Source organism: Anguilla anguilla, chromosome 4 (assembly GCF_013347855.1).
Source record: "Anguilla anguilla isolate fAngAng1 chromosome 4, fAngAng1.pri, whole genome shotgun sequence".
Classification (NCBI taxonomy): Eukaryota; Metazoa; Chordata; class Actinopteri; order Anguilliformes; family Anguillidae; genus Anguilla; species Anguilla anguilla.
In genome coordinates, this window is record NC_049204.1 from 35,050,930 (window position 1) to 35,071,185 (window position 20,256).

General features: G+C 50.6%; 1 protein-coding gene across 3 annotated transcripts in view; it reads left to right on the forward strand.

Moving 5' to 3' along the window:
* mpp7a (membrane protein, palmitoylated 7a (MAGUK p55 subfamily member 7)) overlaps positions 1-20,256 on the forward strand; it is a 129,023-nt gene that overhangs the window by 10,501 nt on the left and 98,266 nt on the right. For 2 of the 3 annotated variants that reach the window (XM_035413679.1, XM_035413680.1), the window contains exon 2: positions 19,172-19,263. The exons of the other annotated variant lie outside the window; for it this stretch is intronic. The gene's annotated coding sequence lies outside the window, so the exon portion shown is untranslated. The remainder of the gene's footprint in view (positions 1-19,171; positions 19,264-20,256) is intronic. 3 annotated transcript variants of the gene reach the window in all.

The following is a 20,256-nucleotide window of genomic DNA, read 5'->3' on the forward strand; positions in this document are numbered from 1 at the left end:
CGCTGGTTACTTGTTACTTGTCTAGTTTTTTCTGGTTAATTTTTTAAAATATGAGTTTGATCGCGGTTTGGATTGTATTTGACTGGCGGTTAGTGCATTGTTGTTGGTTATTCAAGTGCTAGTTAGTACGGTTGTGGGATTTTTGCTTGGAGCAGCCTATTTTCTTGCCCTACCAAGCTGATAGTGATTGTTCTGTTTAGTCACTGTTTTAAGGAGCAGCAGCAGCTATCGTGGAACCTCTCTCTTGCGCAAAGATCGCACAAAAATGAGGTTAGTTCAAACTCAAGTCCAAGGAGAAAGGCCGACTGTGTTCTCACCCATTCCTGTCTCCACCCTTCTTCACAGGAGGTGCTCGCACCACCGTGGCCTCTGTCTTTAGTCCCCTCCCATTCTCTCTCAACACTAAATCCCTCAGTCCTGTCATTGCGGCTCAAGGCTAGTCTTATAAACGCTTTGCTGATGACGCTCGGCTCTTTTAGTCCTTCCTGCCATCTGACCTATGTCTCCACATTCATCGCGACCTTCCAGCCTCCTCAGAATGGCATCTTGAGCTGGATAGAAACCTAAAGCTCAACCTGGTGAACATTTTGATGCTCTACATCTACGCCATGTATCCCCCAAATCCCCATGTGACCTTTCTCCCTGGGTGACATCATTCTCTTGGCTCCTTATAGGGCCAAGAGTGGGGCTAGATGACAAACTTGGTAACCTTGTGGACGTTGCGGCAGTGAGCCGGGTGTGCAGATTCTACCTCTGCAGCATAAGGAAAATGCATGTTCTCCTCACCACCTAGTCAGCCCAATTTCTGGTTCAGGCTCTGGTCCTCTCCTGCCTGGACTGCTGCAGCTCCGTCCTCCCTGAAGCTCTTCCAGAATGCTGCAGCTTACCTGCAGATCTTCAAAAACAGTTCTACTGCACCCTCCTTCTTGCTGCCCTCCACAGACTCCCTGTCTATGCACCAATCGAGATTAAAACCTTGGTGCTAGCCTACCAGACATCCAAGGGGGCTAACCGTTCATGTTTTCTGAAGGTTACCACACTTCACAGCAGCCAGACCCCTCCGTTTCGCGACCTTGGGATGCCTGACTCCTCCCCCTCTTCAAGCCTGCACTTCGCGCTCATGTCAGGAGATCCCCAAATTCTCCCGTCCTGCTATATCACAGGGAACCTTGAACGCTGCTCTTTCTCAGTCATCACCACACTCAACCACTGTACACCACTGGCTGAGATTTAAAGTCTGCCAATCAGGTGCTGCAAACAGGTGGTCTGATGATCCGACTGGCCCAATGGCAGCTTCTTCAGACATCTAGGGCTTCCACGTTTACGGCATATTATTTGTTTGCTTTTAAAAGAGAGAAAAATCCCTACAGTCTGTGTCACTGTGTCAAGGGTGTTATCCGCGCTGCTGCTGCTAGGTAAATACCACTTTCACCCATCTGTTGTGATCGCCTGGGTTATTTGTTTGTCTCTTCACCTAGCAGTTACCAAGTGCTAAAGTACTCTATGTGTTTAGTGACATGACCAAACATCTGCTATCAAACCCTTACTCTTCCAGGGCCAGCTGTGTCTGGCTGCCCCACAGTGCACCGGGTGATTAGCTGTAGCATTAGCCACAGGAGTCAGTGGGGTGTATTCCTCTGTCTTAATGACTGAGAGGCTTAGGCAGACTGCAGTATGAGCAAAAGCTGTGGCTGGCATCCTGTGCTCTGGAGTAGACCGCATCCTGACTGGGCTCTCCCAGTTTGATGAAGACACCGCAGTGATGGGCATAGCATTCAAATACGGCCATTCTGAAAGACTGGGGTTAATATTTGTTTTGGAAAAGGAAAGGGTAAGTTGAATCGTTTAAGTAATGTGTATGTAGCCTTTGAATTTGTTGTTGCTCTTTATGGACAGTCATAGATTCTACAGCTTTCATGTTTGTTTAGATTTTCTGGCACAGAGCTTGAACAGAAATTCTATAACTGTCCGCTGCAAGAGATAATTTTTGTTTTGTTGGAGTCACAGACAGGGTACTGACAATATGGTTTTATTTTCTGGCAGCAGAAAGCCATTCCCCTTGCAGGCTGGGGTGAAGAGTGGCTTGGACGCCCTCCAGCGAGACGGAGAAAATGAATTAATGACAACTCGATGAATGCTAGAAGTCGAGGTCGTCTCTGGAAGCCGTTGGCAGTGTGTGGGCCAGGAGAGCCGTGGCCGCTGGACTTGGGTACACGTGCTCTCTTCCACATGGGAGTTAGCGGCCCGAACGCATTTGTTCGGTCTGACGTTCACCATACCTCAACCAGATCTGATTCACCATATCTCAAACTCTCTGAGAGTTTATTTTTAACCCCCCACGGTTCAAAGCACGGAGAGAGGGAACTCTATTAGTGGTCGTTTATTGCACATTTGTTGTGTTGCTTGTATGTAGGAGGAGAAGAAAACTATATGATATAATTTTTTGATCATATTGTCCGCCCCCTAGTTGTGGTTTTGATACATACAGTAAATGGCTGCAAGCAAACTTTGATTTTGAGAGTACACAAGTGTGCCTGTGCCGAAGGCTTTGACACTTCTGTACATTTTTTGTCTGATATTTGAGATTTTAGAAACAAAACATGCATAGTTGTGACGCTGCTTTATTCATATGCACAATTTAGAAATATTATAAGAAAATGTAGGTGAAGCACTTTGTAAGTACCGATGAAAATCTTTGAAATGTTTGTTGTTCGTTGTTGTACATTTTCACTTGGGCACCTATTTTTTCCCCCATAATGCTTGAATTAGATGGTATATGTTTGCCAACTCAGCTTTAAGACTTTTATTTAATGGATTTATCCAGATTTTTAGCGATTTGGCAGTTTTCTTTTATGTCTGTGCGCACAATGAAGTTATGCACTCAAACTTAATATTGAAAAAAAGAAGAAAATTCTTTAAAGGAGACCCCAGGCACAGGGGTCACTGGGGTGCTGAATTTGATGTTATGGCTTTGGCAGTGTCCGTCAGCAAGCGTCCATTACCTGCTCCTGCTACAGTGTGCTTGATGAAAGGAGGGGTCTGTGCTGGGAGAATGCACAGGGCCCCTATGGCCTAATGGCTGGTGCCAGGCAGCTGCTACCCACTGGCAGAGCCTCAATTCAGGTTCAGTTTGTTGGCATGGTAACGGGCAGACAGATGATGTGCACCTCAGACATTGGTCACTCTCCATGCCCCCCCTCCCCCTCCACCCAATTGTGTTTGACCTGGGGTCAGTGCCCGCCCTCTTTACTGTCTGAAGGTGCAGGACGACCTTCAAAATCAGAAGCTCATGAATGATGACTCGGTGTGCCGTGTTTGGAATGTGGTTTCACTGAATTTCACTTCTTACTGATGATCTGTCTTTTAAAGCTCTCTGGAATGTGCGGTCTGGCTTTTGAGTCATTTTCTGTTTAAGATTAGATTTCTGTGTGATTTATAATTATGGAGATACGTGCAAAAGTTTGTGCTTGCGCAACCTTGCTCGAGGTGCTTATGATACTGCATGCAGGTGAAAAGAAAGGCCCAACACTTGCTTGCAAGAAGGTCTTTATTTAAAGCTTGGGCAGAATGACCAGAAAGGTGGTTGAAATGTCATGTTTTTAATGGTAGACATATTATGTCATCAATTCAGCTTTATTGCTACATGCAATAAAATAAATACGTACGTTTTTTTAAACATAGCTGTAGTCTAGGACCAAGGGTTTGGGAAATATCGCTCTGAAATGAACTGTGATAAATACCAGTTTCAGTTCTGGCCAGTGATTCAGATTTCATGTAGGGGTGAAGTTTGCCTTTGCGTTATGAATAAAGAGCGATTTGTTACATAACAATTCTAAAGCGGTTGTAGCGGCGCCATTAACAGAAATTTGGGGCTCTGGGGGGTGGGAGGGGATTAGTGTACATTCTGGCACTGCAGCAGTACCCAGGCCAGCCTGTATTCCTCCTTTCACAGAACTACGCAGCTAATTATAGCTAATTACAGAGCGATTCCACTCATTAATCCCCCCCGCAGAAGCGCCACACATAGCAGGCATGGCTGTTAGCTGAGAGGCTCAGCCTTTATGGAAATATAATTAGCCCATATACAGGTCCTGACAAGTGCATGCATGTGTGTGAATGTGGGCGTGTGCGCATTTGTGTATTTGTACAACTGCACATGCTGCTACCCGTTAAAAATTTGGATGTAAGTTAGACATCTAATCCACGCTGGTCGTGGAGGTCGATATGACATCGATTAGTGGGCCAGTAATGAAATGAATTTTTTTTTTTTTATGTCGATAGTTTGAGTACAAAACACCGATCTATTATATGTAGAAAAGTGGTCGTGTGATGACTCAACACTGTAGCCACGACGACAAATTGCTTGGGGGGTTTGGGTTAGTCACTCCTGAGGGAATCGCGTCAGCAGGTTTTGTGTATCGGCAAACGGGACCACATTGTTTAAGCTGTGGGCAGTCTGTTTGTCTGTCCGTACCGGGGGGGGGGGGGGGAGGTGAAATCCACGTTAAGGCTGCGTTCTGCTCGCGCCCCTATCGCAGAGCTCCTGTGACTAAGAGGACAAGCGGGACTTCGCTGCTCAGCGCCGAACAGGGCTGCAGGTGCGCTGCGTTTCTGAGGCGCCAGACAGGCGCCGGACGGGCGCCGGACGGGCGCCGGGCTTCTCCGCGACGCTCAGGGTGAGAGACGCTGGCGCGGTCTCGACTTCTCCGGTCCCTTCTATGTCGGGTTTGAGGCTTTGGCACGGCGAACAGGATTTATTTTTACACCGTTGCTTTTCTCAGCTGTATTTGCGCTCTGTAACGCCACCAGTTCCATCCCCCTGATGGTTCAAATTTCACCAGCCAGGCAACGATTAGATGCAGCTAACGCATTGATGTAACTCGTATAAACAGAACCCCCCCATAATGAAACGAGAGTAAGTGGGGGCGGTGTGTTATCGTCCGTGTCCTGACGAGGTATGGAGTGTCCTGATGACTGAGGAAGAGGAGGAGGAGGAGGAGTGGCAGTTGTGACTGCCACCACTTTATTTGGCACTTCCGCTTGCCTGGCTGATCTGGGTCAGTGGTGGTGACAGCAGGGTGTGGCGATGGCAGGTGTTTCTTTGTTCTTGGCTCGGCACTATGGAGGGCATTATTCTAGTGAGCCTCACACACCCTATACACACAAACACACACACGTGCACACTATACACGCACATACAGTACACGCGCACACACACGCCCAACACACTCACGCACACACACGCTTGCGCCCTACACACACAAACACACACACGTGCACACTATACACACACATAGTACACATTCGCACACACGTGCCCTACACACTCACACACACACACACACACACACCCTACATACACAAACACACACACACGTGCACACTATACACGCACATACAGTACACGTGCACACACGTGCCCTACATACACATTACACGCACGCACACACCCAAACTACACACACACTTACACTACACACACACACACACACGCAAACAAAATGCTGAGAAGAGCTTGAAAACACATCCGCAAAAACGTAGCCCTTCTCTACAGCCGAGAGCCCCCGCAGGCTTTTACGCCAAAGTGGAAGACCGAGCTTATGGGAGACAGGAGCACCGCCGTCCCCACGGAGACCGGCCCACCGCCGTCCCCACGGAGACCGGCCCGCCTGCCTCAGGCCTGATAGCGCAGGCGGCTCTGTCCGTGCGCCCGTCTTCAGTTAGGGCCCCGCTGCACCTGCTCCTGTTCAAACAAAGAGAACGTGTCACACGGCGCTCGCTGTGCACAGGCTGCCTCTCCCCCTTCTGCGCTCCCTGAACGGGCCCAGGTCCCCAGCCGCTGACCTTTGTGCGCCCAGTTTGCTTTGCACTCACGAGTTTGCAAACATTCGCGCTAACGCTCATTGACATTTCATAATACCTCGTCCAGACCGCATCAATGAGAGCGAACTGTAGACGAGCCACATTTGAGAGATGAAAATACACAAAAGGACAAGTGGTTGTTCTTGCATAGTGGTTACGCAGTTCTATAGTGATGCGCAGTAGTAAAATGTGTTGTTTTTCTCGGTGGTGAGGAGCGGTGTTCTGTTTTTTATAGTTTGGCTGGAGGCGTAGCGGGACATGAGTGTAATGGGGTGAGTAATATGGCGGGCAGGGGGGGGCTCTGGTTGTTCCCCTGTTTCCCATGTGAAGGGCGGCATTGTGCGGCCCGGCTCGCCCTCGTGACCCGGGTCGCCACGGTCCCCGCTGGATTCTTTGTGCGGTCATCAGCTGGCCCGGCAAGCTGAGCGGCCATCGCTGAGAGGAGGAGGAGGAGGAGGAGAAGACAAAAGGCGGGACGTCCTGGGGCTCTGCTTCTATTCTGACCACTCAGCCCAGGGGCTTTCCAGCTCGTCTCTACACACACACACACACACACACGCCCTAAGAACACACACACCACATACACACACTACACACCGCACACATGCCCTAAGAACACACACATCACATACACACACTACACACCGCACACATGCCCTAAGAACACACACATCACATACACACACTACACACCGCACACATGCCCTAAGAACACCTACACAGCGCACCACACACACTACGCACCACGTTCACGACACACTACACACACTACACACCACATACACTACATACCACACACACCACGTACACTACGCTCTACACTTTTCACCACATACACACCACACACCCACACACCACATACACCACACACCACACACACACACACACACACAGGGGCAGGCGGGGGGCGGCTGCTGTGAATAATGGAGACGCTGATGACTGGGACGTGGAGGCTGACGTCTAATTGCGGGGGATCGGATGTCCCTTTTATTGCAGGGTTTGGAAACGGCGCGATCGATTGTTCCCAAATAAAAAGGGGGAGAGAGATGAAAGGTGGGCCGCTGAGTCACCGGAGCGCTCTGTGTGTGTGGACAGGTGACCGCGCCGCGCAGACCGCCAACGTCAGGCCTCCGCAGGTGTCCTGACTAATTTTCCTGTCAGCTGGGGAATGGCGCATCGTCGCTTCCCTGCCTCCGTATGCTAACCGGGGTCAAAAGGTCAAAGTGTGAATGAATTACGGCTTTAATCTGAAAGCCGCTCGGTCATTTGTTAAAGGGTTCTCTATAGAGAATACAATCTGAAAAAAATTGTTCTATCTCCGCAAAGCACTTTGACTGAAACAGAACTGAAGCCAATGGCTCGTTTCTGCGTGCGATATCGGAGCAGTCACACGCTGCAGTGCTTTTCTTGTCTAATCTTGCTGGAATATTTGCCATTCTATTCTCCGTAAAGAGAGACGGGCCTGGCTTACTTCCGCGTTAAAAAAGAAAAAGAAAAAGAAAAAAAGAGAAGCGGTCTCTCTGCTTCTGAAACCTGTCCCGACAGGCTCGCGTGGCCCCGGGGTTTCCAGGTTCTCACGCCCGTGACCGTGAACGCTGGGGAGGAACGTCTCCGACGGGCCTTCCACGGCGACAACCGCTTGCCGAAGACAGACTTTTCCACGGCGGCGCCGGAGAGCGACCCTGCTGAAAAGCAGACGTCCGGACGCGTGCAGAAACGGGCCGGGCCGCTCGAGTCCCGCCTTCCGGCACGTTCTGAAAAAGCGCCGGTGTTGTGTCGCCTTGCGTGCTGCAGGACTTCAGTACCGCACGGTAAAAATGTTTGGGATAGTTGGGAACCGCTGTTCCAATTGATTAAGTCTTATTTAACTATGACTCAAAAGTAGCTCTTACTTGGGTGTTTATTTTGTTGGAATTTTGGCACGATTTTGGGCAGTAATGTAAAAAAAAAAAAAATCATGAGGTTAAATCACTTTAAATGTTTCCTGCCTTTCGTCCAGCACCCCTTGCGATCGTGACCAGGAATGAGTGGGTTAGATAATGGATGGATGCACTTAGAATGTCGAGCATTTTTACTGTATGCTGCTCAAGTGGCTTAATCCCTGGAACCCTCGGTGAACACAGTTGGGGAATCTGAGCCGGAGTCGGAACCCCTGCCCTTTTTTTCCAGCTTGCCTCTCGTCGTCATAGTAACGCATTGTGACAGGAAGGGAGACCTTGTGCCGATGGTTTGAACTGAGGAAACTAAGGCAGGGAGCAGTAATGATCTGTTTCTGACGATGAAAACAACCCACCCAAAAACAAAAACACCCAAGCAGCACGACCCTCTCGAGGAGCACGTCGAGTCATTTTTGTCTTTGAGGGCTGAGTCAGAAAGCTACCCAGGGTGCCCTGGGGCACCCCCACAGCCAGGCCTGGGAAGGAAGCTCCACACTGCCGGTTTTAACATTTTTTTTAGAAGCGTTGAATCCTGGACGGCGTCCGTTAGTTGCACTGAGGCGGCGGGCGGCGGGGGTGGCGCTACCGCGGGATGTCCCAGAGCGTCTCGGGTTACCGCGATCCTGTCCGGTCACGGCTTCTGGTTAAGCCCCTCGTCACCTAAAGTCTCACGCCCCTTTTTCCACTCCTGCTGACCTGGCCAGGCCCAGACTCCTCCAGTGCGTCTGACGGACTGAGCTGGGAAGCCAATGGAACGACATAATTTTTAAAAAACACTCTTCGTTCTTGCGAGGAGGGGCCCACAGAAATGGTTTCCTCTGTGTTAAAATTTGGCAGCGGTTCACAGTGCTGGTCAGGAAATGAGATCAATAAGAAGAGGAACTCTTGGCATTCTCTAACGGTGGGAAGACCGCCCTTCCTCTGTCTGGGAATGCTAGGTCTCGGGAACCTTCGACCACAATTGCAAAAGCACAAATTCATTAATCATGTAATGGCATATTTTTGAGAGAGCACACATAGAGCACGAATGGCACAGGAAAACTTGTACACACAGGAGCGAATGTACCTGCCAGCTCTGCCTCGGCGCGACTGCTGTGTTTTTTACTCTCCTCGCCGTAGCCTTGTTAATTCCTGTCTTCTTTTTTTTTTTGCCTGGCCTTCATCACTGTTTTTCATCGGTCCCAGATTGGAAGCTCCATATTGGTGCTTCCCACCGCTACAGTGTCCTCCTCTTTCCACCTTACAGTCCAGACTGCGAATGCCTTATTGACCAGAGGGGGCGCTAGTCTCTCCAGTAAGCTGGGAGATACCCTGCTGAGGTAACCCTCCCTGGGTGAGACTCATAATTGCAGTCACACATTGCTGTAGCCACTGAACCATTGGCGTGGTTAGGATTCGGTCCTGCGACAGCCTGCGGCATTGCTGCATTGAAAACCAGCTTTCAGTACGCCACCTGGGTGCCACCCCCGATTCCAGCTGTTCTGAGATGCGTTTCCTGTTGAGAAAAGCTGCCCCTCCCCCATTTTCCTAAGTCGCATTTCAGAGCGAAACTCCGCCCCCCCCGTCACTGCGGAGGCAGGGTGTTGGTCAGCCTCCTCAAGGTCACAGTCACGGAGTCGGAGCGGGAGACCCGCGTACCGCGGCGCGATGCGGAACATTCCGGCAGCCTCTCTCCCACGGGGGGAATGTCGGGGTGAACGCTGGAGGGGGCGGGGCCGTTAGGTAGCGCTGCAGCGTCTGTGACCTCTCTGTTCTGCTGCGACGCGTGTGTGAGTGTGGAGGGCGATCTGTCTAATTGGATGGACAGTAAATAAATCGAGTTGTAATATCTACTCCCGAATGCACAGTCAGACACCCATGCACGCGCACGCACACACACACACGCACGCACACACACACACAGACTGCGGCAGCATGGACCTGTATTAGGCTGTGCTGTCAGAGTTCTACAGGCTGAGGTGAGATCTGTAATACAGTAGCTGGTGGGGGAGGGGCAGCTGGCTTTAACCTTATGCTGCAGTACACCCTTCAGTGTGTCTGTGTGCGTCTGCCATATGGCTATGAGAGCAGAGTCCACTACCTGTAGCTGTTTCTGTGTCTTTGAGTGTGACAGTGATGTCATACTCTCCTGTCCTTTTACTCCAGCTCCCTCTCCTGCTCCTATCTCTCTCTCCTGCCCTTCTCTCTCTCTCTCCTGCCCCCCTCTCTCTCTATATCTCCTGCTACTATCTCTCTCTCCTGCCCTTTTCTCTCTCTCTCTCTCCTGCCCTTATCTCTCTCTCCTGCTCCTATCTCTCTCTCCTGCCCTTCTCTCTCTCTCCTGCCCCCCCTCTCTCTCTCTCTCTCCTGCCCCTATCTCTCTCTCCTGCCCTTCTCTCTCTCTCTCCTGCCCTTTTCTCTCTCTCTCTCTCTCCTGCCCTTATCTCTCTCTCCTGCCCTTTCTCTCTCCTGCTCTTTCTCTCTCCTGCACCTCTCACCCTCTCCGGCCCTTCTCTGTCTCTCTCTTTCCTGCTCCTCTCCCCTCTCTCCTGTTCAGCACCCTCTCCCCTCTCTCTCTCTCCTGCTGTTTCTGAATCGAGCACTGAAGCAGCTCGGAGGGTTAGCTGCTCCCCCCCAGTCATGCCACAGTGACAGATGCTCGTCCTGTGGGGCCAAAGTTCAGACTGGTGTAAGTGTCTCATGCTCATCAAGTGTCCGCAGTGATGATTTGTTGACCTGCGTGTGGCATTTAGAGAACTTAACCCCGTCAGTGCAACAGGGCTCGTCTAGACGGTGTACGTTGAGCTTGAGGGGTTTCACGTGTTCATTCTTTCTCATTAGCATTGAGCGCCATCGTTTTTTTGCGGTGCAGCAAACTGAACATACCAGTGTTGGATCTCTATTTGCTTTCTCATGGCTAGCCCTGCTCAACAGATGTAATCCTTGTGTTATCAGTTAAATTACAGGCTGCTGGTCCCCCTTCTGTATGGTCTGTACCTCAGTGCTATCGGACGCTGCTCCAGATCGGTCTCCCGCCCGCCCGTCCTGGCCTCGTTTCCTACGCGCGGTCGCTTCGCTCCGACGGTCGTTCCCGAGCTCCTCCATATCGCGTGTCGCTCCGTTCAGCAGAGGGGTCGCGTTTCACACGGCCCCCCCCCGATAGCTTTAAGGTGACCCAGAACGCACTGTGGCCCAACAAGTCAAAGGAGGACTCCAGTATTACATGTGCAGCATTTAACATTTGCTCTGTTGATTTAGCCCACCCCGCCTTTAATTTTATAACTGATAAACTGTTTTGAGCTCAGTTTGTCAGCCAGTGATTGAAAGGCACGTTAGGTTATTCTCTGAAAAAGAAAAAGTTAAACATAAATTATACTTCACCCTGTTCTCGGACCGTGCAGTATGTGCTAAAAGCTAAGCGCTACCTGAGCTAATTTGAATTTGAGGTCTCTTGGGTAATATTCTCAGCTGTCTGGGATATGAAACTCAAGGAAAGTGTTTGGTTTCGGGCACTGAACGCCCTGCACACGGACAGTCCATATGGCGCTTGGTGAGAAGTTCTTTATACACGTACGTATGCCGCTCTCTCTACCTGGTTTATTGTGCTGAACAGCCGTAGGCCCTGATTGGTCCACACGTGCCGGTGTAGGTCGCACGTGCTCAGTGCGCTGCGGCGTTCACGCTACCCGCAGATGTGTCGGAGGGGCGCCCCGGCACGGCTTCGGTCTGGCGACCCTCTCGTTCCCACAGCCGTGAGGCGGGAGGGGGGATACCGTACCTGTCCCAGCTGGCCTTATGGAGGGTCCCTCTGTGTTCTGGCAGGTTAGCCTGGACCCCTGGGATTAGGGGTGTGTGCTGCAGAGTCGGGGGGGATGCCACTGTCTGAATCCCCATCTCTCTCTCGCTGTCTGAATTCCCAGTGTCTGGATCTCACTTCCTCTCTCTCCCTCCCTCTCATGCTCTCTCTCACGCATGTAGACACACATGCTTTTGTCGGGGTCCTTGCAGGGATTTTTTTTAGGGATGGCTGCTGTCTCCCTTTGACCTGTTAGAGCTGTGTGAGGTTTATAGGAAGCTTCGGATTTCCATGGTTTCAGCGGGACAGTGACTGCGACCCGATCGTGAGATCACACTATACTCTCTGCCCAGTTCCCGCTGCACAATAGAACCGGGGTTTATGGAGCGAGCGCAAGAGTGAGCGAGCAAGTATGGGAGAGAGTGAGTGCTTCTATAATAAATTATTTGGTTCTAAGGATGCAGATTGTGTGTGTGTGTGTGTGTGTGTGTGTGTGTGTGGGGTATATCAGTAGAGATATGAGCTCGGTGCATTTTCTGTACATGCCTGGCTTGTCTCATAAGTCTGCTCCACACAGGCAGTGTGTTTGCCTTTGCTTCTTTTTGGCATTGATAAAATGCTACGCCAGGCAATAAATGACTGCAGTTGGTATCTGGACCCAAACAATGTGCCTTTATGTGCTGAGCCTGCTGGGAGAATACAGCACAGCAGCGCCCCTGTGCTCCTCTACAGCCATTCACAACGTCTCCCTGAGCTGGACATGCGATTTGTCAGCTCCCCGTCTGGCTTTTCCAGAACCTTTTCCGAACCTTTAACCCCGTACCAGTCTGCTCTGTTCCCCGTCCCCGAGTGCTGTGCTCACCGAGCCTCGGAATGCACCGGGCTGTAGGGGTGCCCCCCCCCCCTCCTCCCCCCCCTCCCCCCCCCCCCCCCCGCCGGCCCCGCCCAGCCTCCACGAACCCGCGGCAGACGAACGGCTCGTCTACGTCCTCAGCTCACTTCACTGGCTAGCTATTTCAGGTCAGGTCAAGTTTTAAAAGCTTGGTGCTAGCCTAAAGTGCAGCGAATGGAACAGCTGCACCACACCAACAGTCAATCTTCAAATTTCAAACAACCAGCCCAACTTTACAACCGGGCTCTCCTCCCTGCGTTGTTTAGTTTGCCCAAATGCAGTGCTGGATGGCAGAATTGTTGGCCATCTTCCAACAGAGACTGCACCTCTCTAATGGAATCTTTCAGGTTGTCATGGTACTTTTATATCTTGCTGTGGACGGTATCTGCATGGATCCAGGATTTATGTTTAGTTTTTTTTCTTGCTCCGTTACCTTGCGTTAGCGCTTTAATGATGTTGCGTTTACACTCGCTGGCCTGGTAATGTTGTTAGCCAGGCCTGTCGCTGTTGCTCATTGGTTAGTCCAAGTCAATTCAACACACTTTTGGACCGCATCAGTACATTTTAATGAGATTTGGCCTGCTTAATAGGTTTTACAAGATACCCCTGGAACAGAAATTACATTTGTCTCTGATCATTATATATCAAGGGAGATGTTTGCCCAAACAGAAGTTAATTAGTACAACTCCATGACTTTGACTTACCGTATCTACAGTACATTACTAAAGGTAATAGAGAAAGCTTGGTTGCAATGTCATCATTACCTCTAGAAAATTTGGTCTTGGGATTCTGAGTTGTTGTTGAGATCATTACTTATCTGGAATGGTATGAATGAATGAATGCTCCTCTTTTCTCCTTCACAGTAGGTCATCTAGATAAGAGCATCTGCCGAATGAGTGTAATGTAATCATGTAATGGAAGCGCTGACATGCAGAGGGATGACTTCGGCCAGCGCTAATGCTAACGCTAACCGAGGCACTCTCAGGCCGTTTGAGATCCAGCCGCACCCTAATGGCGCTATCGAAGCCCACCCTTCCTCACGTCACACATCTCCCTGCCCCTCTGCGCTCCCTCTTGCGTTTCGTGTTCCCGTACGTTCTCAAAACGAAGTATTGCGCCTCTATGACGGGTCAATTCAGAGGACCCAGGTGAGAAAGGCAAGCCTCTGGCCATGGCTCATGGTCTTAACGGGCCTTGAGGCCGAAGGGTGCGCTGGCATTGGCCTTAAAGGGGTGAAGAGATGCAGACAGAGCGAGAAAATGAACTTGGGGACCACGCTGCGTCTCCCGTGGATACGGAATCCGTTGTTATTGTTTGTTTTTCGACGCTAAGCGGCTTAGCCGCCGGATTTAGGCAGATTCCACAAATGCGTCCGACTCGGGATTCGAGGCCGAGAGCGTCGCGCAGTCCTGCTCTCATGAGGAAAGCCGGCTTTTTTTTCCTTCTTCAAATCGGAGTGAAAACTTTCCCAGCTAAGAGCGAAACCTTGGCCTGTCCGCACTGTGAGCTTCTGGGCACGGAGTCCTTCAGGTGAGGCGGGAGTCTGGAGTCTGGCGCTGGATAATGTGCCCTGCACTCTAGTGCACTCTGGAGATGACTCCCCGGAGGCTATTTTCATCGCATGATCGCGGCTGTAGATCAGGTTATGCGGAGGCCCCGCCCCCCTGTCGGTGGGGGGGCTCAGCTGTTGCCCTTCATTATGAGAGAGACGGCAGGTATGGGGTGAAGCTGCCTCAGGTTAAACAGCCAGGTTTTCCTGCACCTTCTTTCAGCAGCCGTGTTTGTGTTTGTGCCGCGTGTTTGTACTGTATGTGCGCTGTGTGTGCTGCATGTGTGCTGTGTGTGCGTGCTGTATGTGTGTATGACTGCATGTGTGCTGTGTGAGTCGATGTGTGCGTGTATGACTGCATGTGTGCTGTGTGTGCGTGCTGTGTGTGCTGTGTGAGTGCATGTGTGTGTGTATGACTGCATGTGTGCGTGTATGACTGCATGTGTGCTGTGTGTGTGTGTGTGTGTGTGTGTGTGTGTGTGTGTGTGTACTGGGCAGATGGAAAGTGGGTCCCATGGCCCATGGAGGCGGAGACAGTGGGCCCTGCAGTGTTGAATGAGTGACAGGATGTGGGCGGTGCTGCTGATTGGGTGGTTCCACACCACAGACCCTCATGAAAGACACAGCGCCTGACCGGTGTGGCCCACACGCCACCCTGCTGCAGCTCTGTGATCCAGGCTTTAATGATGCAGAGACTGGAGACCTCTGGTGTCACAGCACTCTACTGCTGCGCTGTTTGGGTCTGCAGACGCACACACGCACACACGTGTGCAGACACACAATACACACCAAATGTACCACACACACGCACACATACTCACATACACACCAAACGTACCATACACACCCTATACACACACCAAACGCACCACGCACACAATCACCCTACACACACACACACCAAACGCACCACAAGCACCACACACACACACACACACACACACACACACACTGGACACACCGCACCTACACACGCATACATGCTTGTCCAAAACACACTTCAAACATGCGTGCCCAAAACAACACAAACAGGCGTTCTGCAGTGAAGGCCAGTAACCTCAAGTTGACTGTATGGAGGTACAGGGAGCATGGTGCATTATTTGATATCCTCTTTATCACACTCACAAATATAAAGCAAAGGAAACAAACCGCTTGGTCACAGTTGTCGCTACACTCAACTAGCCAGTTCCACTGTGAGGGAAAGAAAAAACTTCCTGGTGAGAGAGTGGATTTGACCACCAACTGGCAGCCCCCTCCTGTCCTCACCTGAGACACGTCCTCCATTCTCCTCAGGGAGCCCTGCGTCATCACATCCGGGGGCAGCTGAAATTATTACTCACTTTTTACCAAATTTGAACTTTTCTCGCTCGCTTTCTCACGTTTTTAAGAGGAAAAAACTCAGAGATGCACAAAACCACCCATTTGCACTAGTTTTTGCAGAACGATGTGCCGAAACCAAAACAAAAGAGCTAGCTATCATGTTTTGCGGTGGACAGCTAACATTTTAACGGGTTCAGAGTTGATGATTGACGGCTCACGTTAGCTCCGCCCCCCTATGGGATCATTAGGCTTTGCTGTTCCATCAGTCGCCGGTTTACACGGCGCTGCGTTCGCGGGCACGGCGCGTGCGTTGGAGCCTGCGGGAGCCTGGCCTCTGCATGCAGACCCGACCGGCCTCTCTGGCCGAGGCACAATGGCTCCCCTTTCATCGCGGTTATGTCTTCATTACTTCCTGGATCGCTGTGCTTCTCGCGATCCGGCAGGAAGCAGCCCAGCCGAAACGGCCGCCGCCACGTCGGGCCGCTTGAATGCTAACTTTTATTTGGCCGTTGGCGGACCACCGAATTGGGACGGCACGGTGCGACTCGCGCAAAAAAGGAAAGGAAAAAAAAAGGTCAAGAAACTGAACCAGGGGTTTGTAAGTGCTGAAGTTGCAAGATCAGTTACAGATCAGAAGCACCTGCTTCGCTGACCGCTTCTTACTGATTTGTTTGTTTCTGTCAAATCCGACGTAGTCCGCACTGGGATTGCATCAGGCAACACGACTATTTCTCCATCTTAACTATGGATAAAAATGTGCTGTGGTCCCCTTCAGCCTTTAGTAGAGGGAATGTGTATGGCTGTGCCTATGTGATCCTTTCAGCAGTGTATGAGATGGTGAGCTGAAAATGTAGTGTAATGCTTAATAAATTTGTATTGGAATTTCAAGGTTGTTGAGTTTAATTCCCAGATGAGGCACCGTCATTGGACCCTTAAGTAAGGTCATTAACCTGAATTGCTTCTTTAAAAAACTTACATACCTTATATATAACCTAATAAAATGTATAAATTAACGGTTGTCCTGGTAAGTTGATTGAGATAAGCGTGCCAAATGTCTAAATATAAAAAGTAATGATGTGGGTATAGCAGTGTGCGATTTGCAGAACTTGAATCAAGAGTGCAAGAGTGCATGAGTTGGGGGTAGAGGAGTTTGATTTGGGAAACTGGGAGTGTGTGATTTGGGTGTAGATGAGTTTGATTTGGGAGTACAGAAGTATGATTTTTGGGGTGCAGGAGTGTGTGATTTGGGGGTACACGAGTATGTAGTTGGAAGGTATGGCAGCGAGCACGTCAGCCCTGCTAAAGCTGGTGCCAGTCAGTGGCTCCAGAACTGCAGCTTTAGCTTCCAGCGCTAACGCTCTGAAGGTCAGGCACAGCAGGGCTGCTGTGAAAGCCGTCCTTCACACAGGGCCATAAATGATTCATCTCTTAATGCTTCACGGGACTTCTGCACTCGTCCTCTCCATCTGCGGGCCCGTGCCCTGTGCATTATGGGCTTCCAAACGAGCCCGAACCTCGGCAGCTCGCGCTGATGGGAAGCCTTTCCGTGTCAGTCGCGTTGTGAATGATTTACCTGGCGTGGGTACAGTGTAAACTCTGGCTCTGAAGGTGTCCAGGATATGGGCGTTGCGTGTTTCTGCTGAATGAATAATGCAGTCTAGTACAGCGCATGGGAACGCATTCCGCTAAGAATGCACGCTGTAGTTTGTGCGTGCTTAGTTGCCCGGAAAGTGGGTTACCCGGCAACCAGACATGGAGAATGACATTCGGCAAGTGTGTGTGTGTGTGCATGTACACATTACATTACATTACAGGCATTTAGCAGACGCTCTTATCCAGAGCGACTTTCACAACTTTTTCATTGTATTCATTTATACAACTGCATATGTACTGAAACAATGCAGGTTGAGTACCTTGCTCAAGGGTACAACGGCAGTGCCCTACCCAGGAATTGAACCTATGACCTTTCGGTTACAAGTTCCTTACCCACTGTGCTGCACACACACGCCCACACTTCCTGAGACTTTTGGGAGACTCAAGAGAGAAGCATAATATAGCCATACTGACGTTTGATTGACTCTGAGTGTACCATGAATGAAAGGCACTCACTCACGCGCACTCACTCTCTCACACACACACGCAGGCACACACACACACACACACGCACATACATACACAGGCACACACACACACACACACACACACACACGCACATACATACACAGGCACACACACACAGACACACACACACATACATACACAGGCACACACACACACACATACATACATACACAGGCGCACACACACACACAGGCACACACACACACGCACACATACATACACAGGCGCACACACACACACACACACACACACACACACACACATACATACACAGGCGCACACACACACACACACACACACACATACATACACACACACACACACACACACATTCGCACACACACACACACAGGCACACACACACACACACACACACACACACACACGCACGCCCGCCCTGGATGCGCTGGGAAAAGGATTTGGCGCTAATGCGGCACAGAAGCAGAGTCACAGTGGGTGTTCAGTGTTAATCCGGAATGCTTTCTACTTGATGAGGTATTTTAATAAGGCGGAGTGACTCTTTGTTTTTTTTTTTTACTTTACTGTACCCGCTGTTTCCCGGCCTAAGTCGCCAGCGCATTATCAGAGCTGAGAAAGGTTCCCGCCCCGCAGGGACCCGGGACAGGGAGACGAGAGAGGGGCGGTGGAATTTAGCGGTGCGGTAAAGAACGGGGGCGCTTTCTGGGGCAGGACACAAAGCCCCGAGTGTTTGGGGACTGGGGGTGGGTGGGGGCGGGGGGGGAAATATACGACTTTCTGGAAGCTCCGCGACAAGGGAGTCGCGCCTCTCTCTCTGTCCTCTCGGCCCGCTTCGCTTTGAATAACAAAGCGCCCTGGCGAGAGACGGCCCCCTCGCCGCGGCCCGTCCTCGGAGGGGCGGAGCCTGCTCTCAGGCGAGGTCAGCCCCTCGCCGGGGCCAGGCCCGCCGGAGAGGTAGACGGCGAGGGACGCGCCACCGTCGACGCCGCTGGAGCCGGCGGTGCTGAGCGCTGTGATCCCCGGCCTCTGCTTTTGAATACTCCTCCGACACACGGCCTAGGAGCTGCTCTGTCAACACAGGTGTCACTGAAACGAGCAGGTGCTTGGCCGCTTGTGCTTCGTTAAATGCGTTTCGCCCCCCTTTTTTTGGGCATCCCGCATTGTGCCGCGTGTGTGTAGAATGCAGTCGGCTCCATCTAGTGTTATACTTTGGTCACTGCGATCAAGGCAGTGGCACCTTTTTCAAATGATTCCGCCTCCGTAGTGAGGAGGGCTTTTGCTTGTTACAGCTCAGCGGTGTAGCTGGTGGTGTAGCTTTGACAGATCCAGACTCTGGAGCTGATGGTCCTGGGGTTGAGTCCAATGTCAGACATGGCTGTTGTCACCTTGAGAATTATGCATTTGAAGAGTTAAATCAGATTAATGGACTAACTGAAACACCTTCAGTTCCCCCTGAATTAGGACATCTTCTAAGCAAATTGTTTATTTTAATAATTATAATTAATGGTTATATCACAAATGTTGATTATTGAGTAAATATTACGAAATGACTACACAGAGAAAATGTACATTTTTTTTCCCCCTGGGTTGAACAAATATACCTGCAGGTGCAGATAAATCATCCGCACGATTTGCGCCTTTGTTGGAAGCACTGAGTGTTGGACGCCATGTAGTGTTCAGGAGTGTGTTGAGGTGCAGGGCTCTTGTGTGACTCTTGCGTCTCTTCTGGTGTTCAGGTCGCGGGTGTGAGGTGTGAGGCGTGAGGCGAGGGTACGAGGGTGATGCTCCAGAGGCTTGCAGACAGGGCCAGAGTTTCAGGACCGAACAGGTGAGTGAGTCCCTCACGTATTCTCTCTGCATTGCACAGATAGCCATCTGCTTATGTGTGCAGTCTGGTATCAGTCAGAAATAAGCAGGCAAAACCTTTTTCCTTCTTTAATGAATGCAAAAGAGGAGTGCAAAAAGTAGCCACGCACTAAACTCGGACAAACCACATTTGGGTTAGATTGATTCTGAACTTTAATATACGTACTTTCTTTCTTTAATGCACAGTTTTTTTCTGATGTTTTTTATGCTTTCTTATCCGAGTGACGCATTAAAAAAATATTAGCTACGCGTATTTAAGCGCCGTATCTTTAAGCGACGGTGTTTGTCAAACACAACGGCAGAGTGTGAAAGTGAGCGGGCTAACAGCTGTAATGTTTGGCACTGGAGCCCATTGGAATCGTTATGAACGGAAGCTTGGTTTCCCCGCGTTGCCAGCCTTGCTGCAAGTCAGAAATGGCTGACACCTGTTCATCCACAAATTCCACCTGTTTTCCAGCAAGCAGGCGGTTTGCTTTTTTCTCCTCTTCCAGTTTAGCTGCACCCGCCTCTCTCTGGCAGCAACTGTGAGCGCGCCAGGACCTACGAGGAGTTTGCTACGATGAGTCACGCCATGCTGCTTAGATGAATGAGGCGAACAGCGGGCCGCGGGTTTGATTGTGTGCTCTGCACACACGGCGCGAGTGGAGACTGAAGTGCTGCGCGAGACAACGTAGCAGCTAGGGGCTGTAGGGGAGCTTCTGAAGAATGCCCTCCTGGCCTGTCCTTCCACACTGGATAAACCCGTTTTACGCATTGTAGTGAAACTGGCAATAAAACCCATCACCAGATAGCTATTCCATTTTTGGACATAAATCACCGCACACGAGTGAAGCCACAGATTAAAAAGTCATCCTCCGACAAGAAGCAACTTCGCAATCGCCTCCATTTCAATGGGAGCCGACTTTTCGATGCGAGGCAAACGTATACACTGTCTCCGATTTGAAATAATTTCCCC